We start from the raw sequence: 6927 nt of genomic DNA on the forward strand, positions 1-6927 counted from the left end.
GTCACGTCACAAGATACCAATTTTGGTGTATATAAATCTAGCGAAACCGCCGCCAGCGCCCCATGAGCGTGGCACGTAAGTCATGCTGTACATGACATGCGTGTAATGATTTTCATGTTAACTCGTGTTATTTCTGTTCGTTACACAGTCACGTCGCGCAATACCAATTTCGGGGTAGATCAAGCTAGCGAAACCGCCGCCAGCGCCCCATGAGCGTGGCACGTAAGTCATGCTGTACATGACATGCGTGTCATGATTCTCATGTTAACTCGTGTTTTTATGTTCGTCACACAGTCACGTCACAAGATACCAATTTTGATGTATATAAATCTAGCGAAACCGCCGCCAGCGACCCATGAGCGTGGCACGTAAGTCATGCTGTACATGACATGCGTTTCATGATTTTCATGTTAACTCGTGTTATTTCTGTTCGTTACACAGTCACGTCGCGCAATACCAATTTCGGGGTAGATCAAGCTAGCGAAACCGCCGCCAGCGCCCCATGAGCGTGGTACGTAAGTCATGCTGTACATGACATGCGTGTCATGATTTTCATGTTAATTCGTGTTATTTATGTTCGTTACACAAGCGAGTTTTAGTATAGCGGAAAACAGCAAACGCAAGGATTTAGCGTTAGCGTTAGCGTTGCGTGCTCCTAACTGCGCATGAGCAGAACGTAAACGTAGCCCGAGCTCTTACGTACGAACGCTATTTCTGGAATATAGCGTTCAACGGTAACGCACGCAAGAGATCCCGTACGTAGGGAAGATGGCGGTGCCTGTTGAAGCGAGAGCCGTCCACTTCGAATCTTTGTAGCCGTCGTCCTGCATTATTAAACTTATTCATTCCTTAATGATGTCCGTGTTTGATTTAGATTTGAGTAATGAGGCTTCGCCAACCGTGTACCGCCGATAAAATAGCTCCGTTTTTGAGATACAAAGTGGATTTGCGCTGCAGAAGGCTTAGCAAGATTTGTTTTCAAGGTTCGCTCATGTTTTCTGTAGCAGCGCAGAGATGGCGACGCTGTCTTTAGTCGCCTCTTTCCAAGATACGGCCACAAGTCAAGCAGATACATGTTAGGCGTCGTCTCCCTTCGTGCCTTTCGCGGCAGTGTATGAATGTGACGCGTGATGCGTCCCAGCTTAAAAAGGCCAAGTAATAGGGGTCTTGAAGAATTCTCGAACGCGGCATGTCGACAGAAACCAGTGTGTCAGAACTCAACACTTCTGCAAACGCGGCATGGAGACGCAACAGTAGTGACTTTGGATCAGCTCGACTTGGTGGCGCTTTTGTGGATTTTACAGTGCATTTAGTGTTTTTATGTCTAGATGGCGCCGTATGTGCTTGCGTTAGCGTTAGCGGGAATGCCTTCCGCTGTACTAAAAGACCACCAGTTGGCACGCAGCGCGTTCTGTTTTAGCGTTAGCGTTGAGACGCACGCTAACGCTAACGTAAGCGTTTCCCGCTATACTAAAACTCGCTACAGTCACGTCACAAGATACCAATTTTGGTGTATATAAATCTAGCGAAACCGCCGCCAGCGCCCCATGAGCGTGACACGTAAGTCATGCTGTACATGACATGCGTGTCATAATTGTCATGTTAACTCGTGTTTTTATGTTCGTCACACAGTCACGTCACAAGATACCAATTTTGATGTATATAAATCTAGCGAAACCGCCGCCAGCGCCCCATGAGCGTGGCACGTAAGTCATGCTGTACATGACATGCGTGTCATGATTTTCATGTTAACTCGTCTTTTTATGTTCGTCACACAGTCACGTCGCGCAATACCGATTTCGGGGTAGATCAAGCTAGCGAAACGGCCGCCTGCGTGCCATAATCGTGGCACGTAAGTCATGCTGTACATGACATGCATGTCATTATTTTCATGTTAACTAGTGTTATTATGTTCGTCACATAGTCACGTCGCGCAATACCAATTTCGGGGTAGATCAAGCTAGGGAAACGGCCGCCAGCGCCCCACGAGCGTGGCACGTAAGTCATGCTGTACGTGACATTCGTGTCATGATTTTCATGTTAACTCGTGTTTTTATGTTCGCCACACAGTCACGTCGCGCAACACCAATTTCGGGGTAGATCAAGCTAGCGAAATGGCCTCCAGCGCTCCATGAGCGTGGCACGTAAGTCATGCTGTACATGACATACGTGTCATGATTGTCATGTTAACTCGCGTTTTTATGTTCGTCACACAGTCACGTCACAAGATACCAATTTTGATGTATATAAATCTAGCGAAACCGCCGCCAGCGCCCCATGAGCGTGGCACGTAAGTCATGCTGTACATGACATGCGTGTCATGATTTTCATGTTAACTCGTCTTTTTATGTTCGTCACACAGTCACGTCGCGCAATACCGATTTCGGGGTAGATCAAGCTAGCGAAACTGCCGCCAGCGCTCCATGAGCGTGGCACGTAAGTCATGCTGTACATGACATGCGTGTCATGATTTTCATGTTAACTCGTGTTATTTATGTTCGTTACACAGTCACGTCGCAAGATACCAATTTTGGTGTATGTAAAGCTAGCGAAACGGCCGCCAGCGTACCATGAGCGTGGCACGTAAGTCATGCTGTATATGACATGCGTGTCATGATTTTCATGTTAACTCGTGTTATTTATGTTCGTCACACAGTCATGTCGCAAGGTACCAATTTTGGTGTATATCAAACTAGCGAAACGGCCACCAGCGCAGCATGAGCGTAGCATGTAAATCATGCTGTACATGACATGCGTGTCATGATTTTCATGTTATGACTTGTCATTTATGTTCGTCATACAGTCATGTTACGCCATACCAGTTTTGGTGCACATTCGATGAACCAAGCGACCAGGAGAGCACAAAGTCGTAGGCGGCTAGATAGATAGATAGATAGATAGATAGATAGATACGCTCAAAGTCGCAGAAGTTCGCTAAGAAATGCTTCGCATTTAAAAGTGCTTAATTCAATCACAGTGTTATAGCGGATTCTGTAGGATATTGGTACATTCCTCGTAACTGCATTAGAAGGGCTGCAGAAAGATACACTATAGTCAGTTTACGGATTTCATGGCTGCTCTGAACAGGTTAATAACGACAAATTGCAGGATATACTTGGCTGAATACTGGCGTGACTGGCATCTCCAATACTGCAGCTAGCAATGATAGGCACATTTCAAGTCTTCTTGAACTCAGAAACAAAAGAATCAAGGGGTGACGATATCAAACCGAAAGTTCTAAACGCAAGCTATATATTTCTGCGTGACCTACACTTACCTTGTGTCACCGGGACGGGTCAAATGGTAACTTCAGTAACAGTATGCAGATTCATACGACTCGCGTAGCAACGCGCGCGTCTAGACACTCGCAGGACGGTGGGACAGTCGCCAGCCGCCTGTGCCTTGTCAATGCGCACCGCTGTTTCCCGCCAAATTTGAGAGTGGAAATCCTTGGCGTAAACAAAGGCGATGCAGCCACTTTCCTTTCACTCCTACGCTGTAAGAAGCGCAGTACTACGTCAAACCTACAGCATTAGGACTGCAATCCGAAAAACCTGCAGCTGCCGCGGAAGCTCTCCCATGCTTTTCGCCGAAAGAATAAAGAGAGAAAGGAGTGAAAGGTGAGACCACGCGGGAGACTAACCCTATACTTTCACGTACCGTGGCGCCGCCGAGCGGTGGCCACCGGAAGCTCTGTTGAGATTATTGAAATGTTGGACCCGCTAGAGTCAGCGAATGTTGCCACTTGTTTTGTCTCGTTTGGGGTCGTTTTGCGACGGTTTGCGCGGTCTCGATATTAGCTTGACACTTTCGGTTCCTCAATGTGAACGAAAAATAAAAAGAAAAAGGCAACTGATTTTACCGCGGGCCTCATGCTCACAGCACACAGCGGGAGACAAAGCAAAAGCCTCCCCTTCAGATTAGCGCCTCGAAAAGCCGTGAGTTGTTAAGCGGGTTAAGCTTCGCAAGCAACTAACTAAGGCCCATGAATGCATGCAGAATCCCATTTTGCGTACGAATACATACCTGCTACCTCATATCACCTTTCTCGCTCTTCGTTCCTCCGCTCGACACAGTCGCTGTGCAGGCAGCACCAGAACTGATTAGGAATGCGTTCCGCCTCAAGAATATAATGAAAAGTCCGGTTTCAAAGCGTCCATCGCACCATTCCACGTCTGAAGTGGCTGTGAAGTGCGTCCGTGACCTTCACATCTCCAGCACTTTTTGTTCGGTATTACTTGCTGATGGCGCTGTTTTTTCGTCCCTGTCGCGTACGATGTTACTTATTGCACTTCTCAAACTCCGAAAGCGTAGGATGATAACAGGAACGTGACATCTTAAACGTGAAAATTGCGTCTTGCCGTTGGTTTCATTCGCTGCTTGTCGACCTATTTTGGCATTATTCCGCTGTTTCTTTTCTCTTTTTACCAAGAAAGCACAATAAAATGGCATTTCCGATAATCGCACATGCCTCAAGCGGTTTTTGTGCTTTGGTCTCGAAGGGCAACACTTTTTTTACAGCGAAAGCTGTTATGAGATCATTTCACCGGCCGTTTTTGGCGCCATAGTTGTCCGCCGCCGCCGCCGCCGGTGTCCGTAACCAGTATCGCTCGAAATAAGAAAAAGAAAACGAAATAAGAAATAAATTCCAGGATGGAGCGAGGTTCGAACCTGGGCCCTCTGCGTGGGAGCCCAGTATTCAACCTCTGAGCCATGCCGGTGCTTGAAAGTGCTTGGCAGAAAGGTCCTATACAGGCTTCATGTCAGGAAGGAACCACATTAGCGTATGCAATATAGCGTGGTAGAAGAGTAAAATAAGCACCAAGCGTCGCACAACGCGAATTCTGTAACCAGGCGTCACACAATGCGAATTGTGCAACGAGTAGGTTGTTGAATGCTTCCAACCCATTACAACGGACTCTGCCATAATTCTTCATCGTCATCAGGCACAGCATCAAAAAAGTGCGCATAATGCCTTACATGCGTATAGCAGGTATACCAACGCTCTCCGTAGAATGACGAAAAATGGCACAGTGCCTGCTGCCCTACTTCTCAAAAATTACAATGAATTATAACGTAGTGGGTTCCTCGCAAGTGCAATTGTATTGGTTGCCAAGGAAGCCCATACGCGCATAATTCACTTCCTCGGGGTCTCAGTAAAATTACACTGATTTATAGCGTAGTGGGTTCCTCGCAAGTGCACTTGTATTGGTTGCCAAGGAAGCCCATAAGCGCATGATCCATTTCCTCGGGGTCTCAGTAAAGTTCTTCGCCCCCCCCCCCCCGTCTCTCTCCCACGTCAACGTATGTTATATAGCATGACGGGAGAGGGAAATAGCGACCGGGCGTCACCCAATGCAAATTACATAACTGGTGGGCCGTTTAAAGATTCCGACCCATTACAAAGGGCTGAGCCATAATTCTTCATCGTCATCAGTCGTCGCGTCAACAAAGTGCACATAATGCCTTACAGACGTGTAGCTAGCTGGTGCCTCGCTTCTCCGCAGAATGAGGAATAATGGCTTAGCAGGTGCTTCCCAACTTCACAAAAATTGTGATTTATGGCGTAGTGGATACCTTCTAGTGTACTTGTATTGTCTAGAAACGCCGCTCTTCCAGCTTTCGCTGTGACTGTGCTGCGGTTTCAGCGCAGGCCTGGCGTTTTTTCGTTTACTTACATTACTTCGTGATTTGAAGTGAGCTGAGCAAGCTACGCGACAGAATGCAATGCACGCAAAAATGAGATAAAGCACGTCTCCGAGAATGTATCTGATATTACTGAAAGATATTGTAGCGATGCTGAAGCACAGAGACTAGTCAAACAAACGTATTTATTAAGGGCGAACCTGTGCCCACAACTCTAAGTGGCTGCGGTCGTAAAAACTGCGACTCAGTCGAACACCATAGAGAACATCCAACTGTCTTCCTCTTTCTCTTCATCCGAAGTCCCGAGCGCGTGGCGCATGCGAGCCGGGTCCGACCAGGTGCGCGTGCCACGATGGTCTTTGCGCGGCAACGACAATACGGCGCGCATGCGTGTCCTGTATGCGCATGGATGGGCGCGTTATTTGAATGCGGCTAAGATGACGCGGCATTATCCCCCTCCTTATACGCATCGTCCCGATGCGTCAGACAATAAAAGGATTCCTGGTGTGCCTCAATCGTTTTCCGGTGATCTTTCATAGCTTCATGCGGACTACCTGTACCACCTCCGTGGGATTGCGTCGTCTTGGGCTGCCGTGTCCAGCGGACTTGACTTCGTAAGTGACGTCGCTTACACGATGGAGTACTTCGTAAGGGCCGAAGTATCGGCTGAGAAGCTTTTCAGAAAGTCCACGGCGGCGCACTGGGGCCCATATTCACACTTTGTCACCGGGCTCATAAAGCGCCTCAGTACGTCGCTGGTTGTACCGACTGGAATCGACGCGCTGTTGGCGGCGTATTCTGTATCTTGCCATCTGTCGTGCTTCCTCGGCTCTTTGCAAGAAATCGTCTAGGTCAGGTGGATAGCTGCTTTCGTCATGTAGTGGCAACATGGCATCCAATGGAGTAGTTACTCTTCGGCCGAATACAAGTTCGAATGGCGCAACTCGAGTTGTTTCTTGATGATTTCTCTTTCCTTTTGTGATACTCTATATGGGTGCTGGCATATCGGTCTCGTAGCGTCTTCTGTTATAATTCTGTGCGTCGCACCTTCGAGGAAGTGGAGAAACAGTCAGAGAATTCCTTTATAAGGGCGTATATCCGTGTCTTTTGAGTTTCTGGGAGGTTATGGTTGACGGTAACTGATGTGTCGACGTTGCAGGTCCCTGGTAGAGCGGTTGGCATTGTTGCTAAGCTGCATAGTTCAGTCGCCATGCATAACTCGTCGAAATAGGCGATAGCCGTACCCAGGGTTGCCAATGGTGGCTACTTTTCGCCAAATTG

Source organism: Rhipicephalus sanguineus, chromosome 2 (genome assembly GCF_013339695.2).
Source record: "Rhipicephalus sanguineus isolate Rsan-2018 chromosome 2, BIME_Rsan_1.4, whole genome shotgun sequence".
NCBI lineage: Eukaryota > Metazoa > Arthropoda > Arachnida > Ixodida > Ixodidae > Rhipicephalus > Rhipicephalus sanguineus.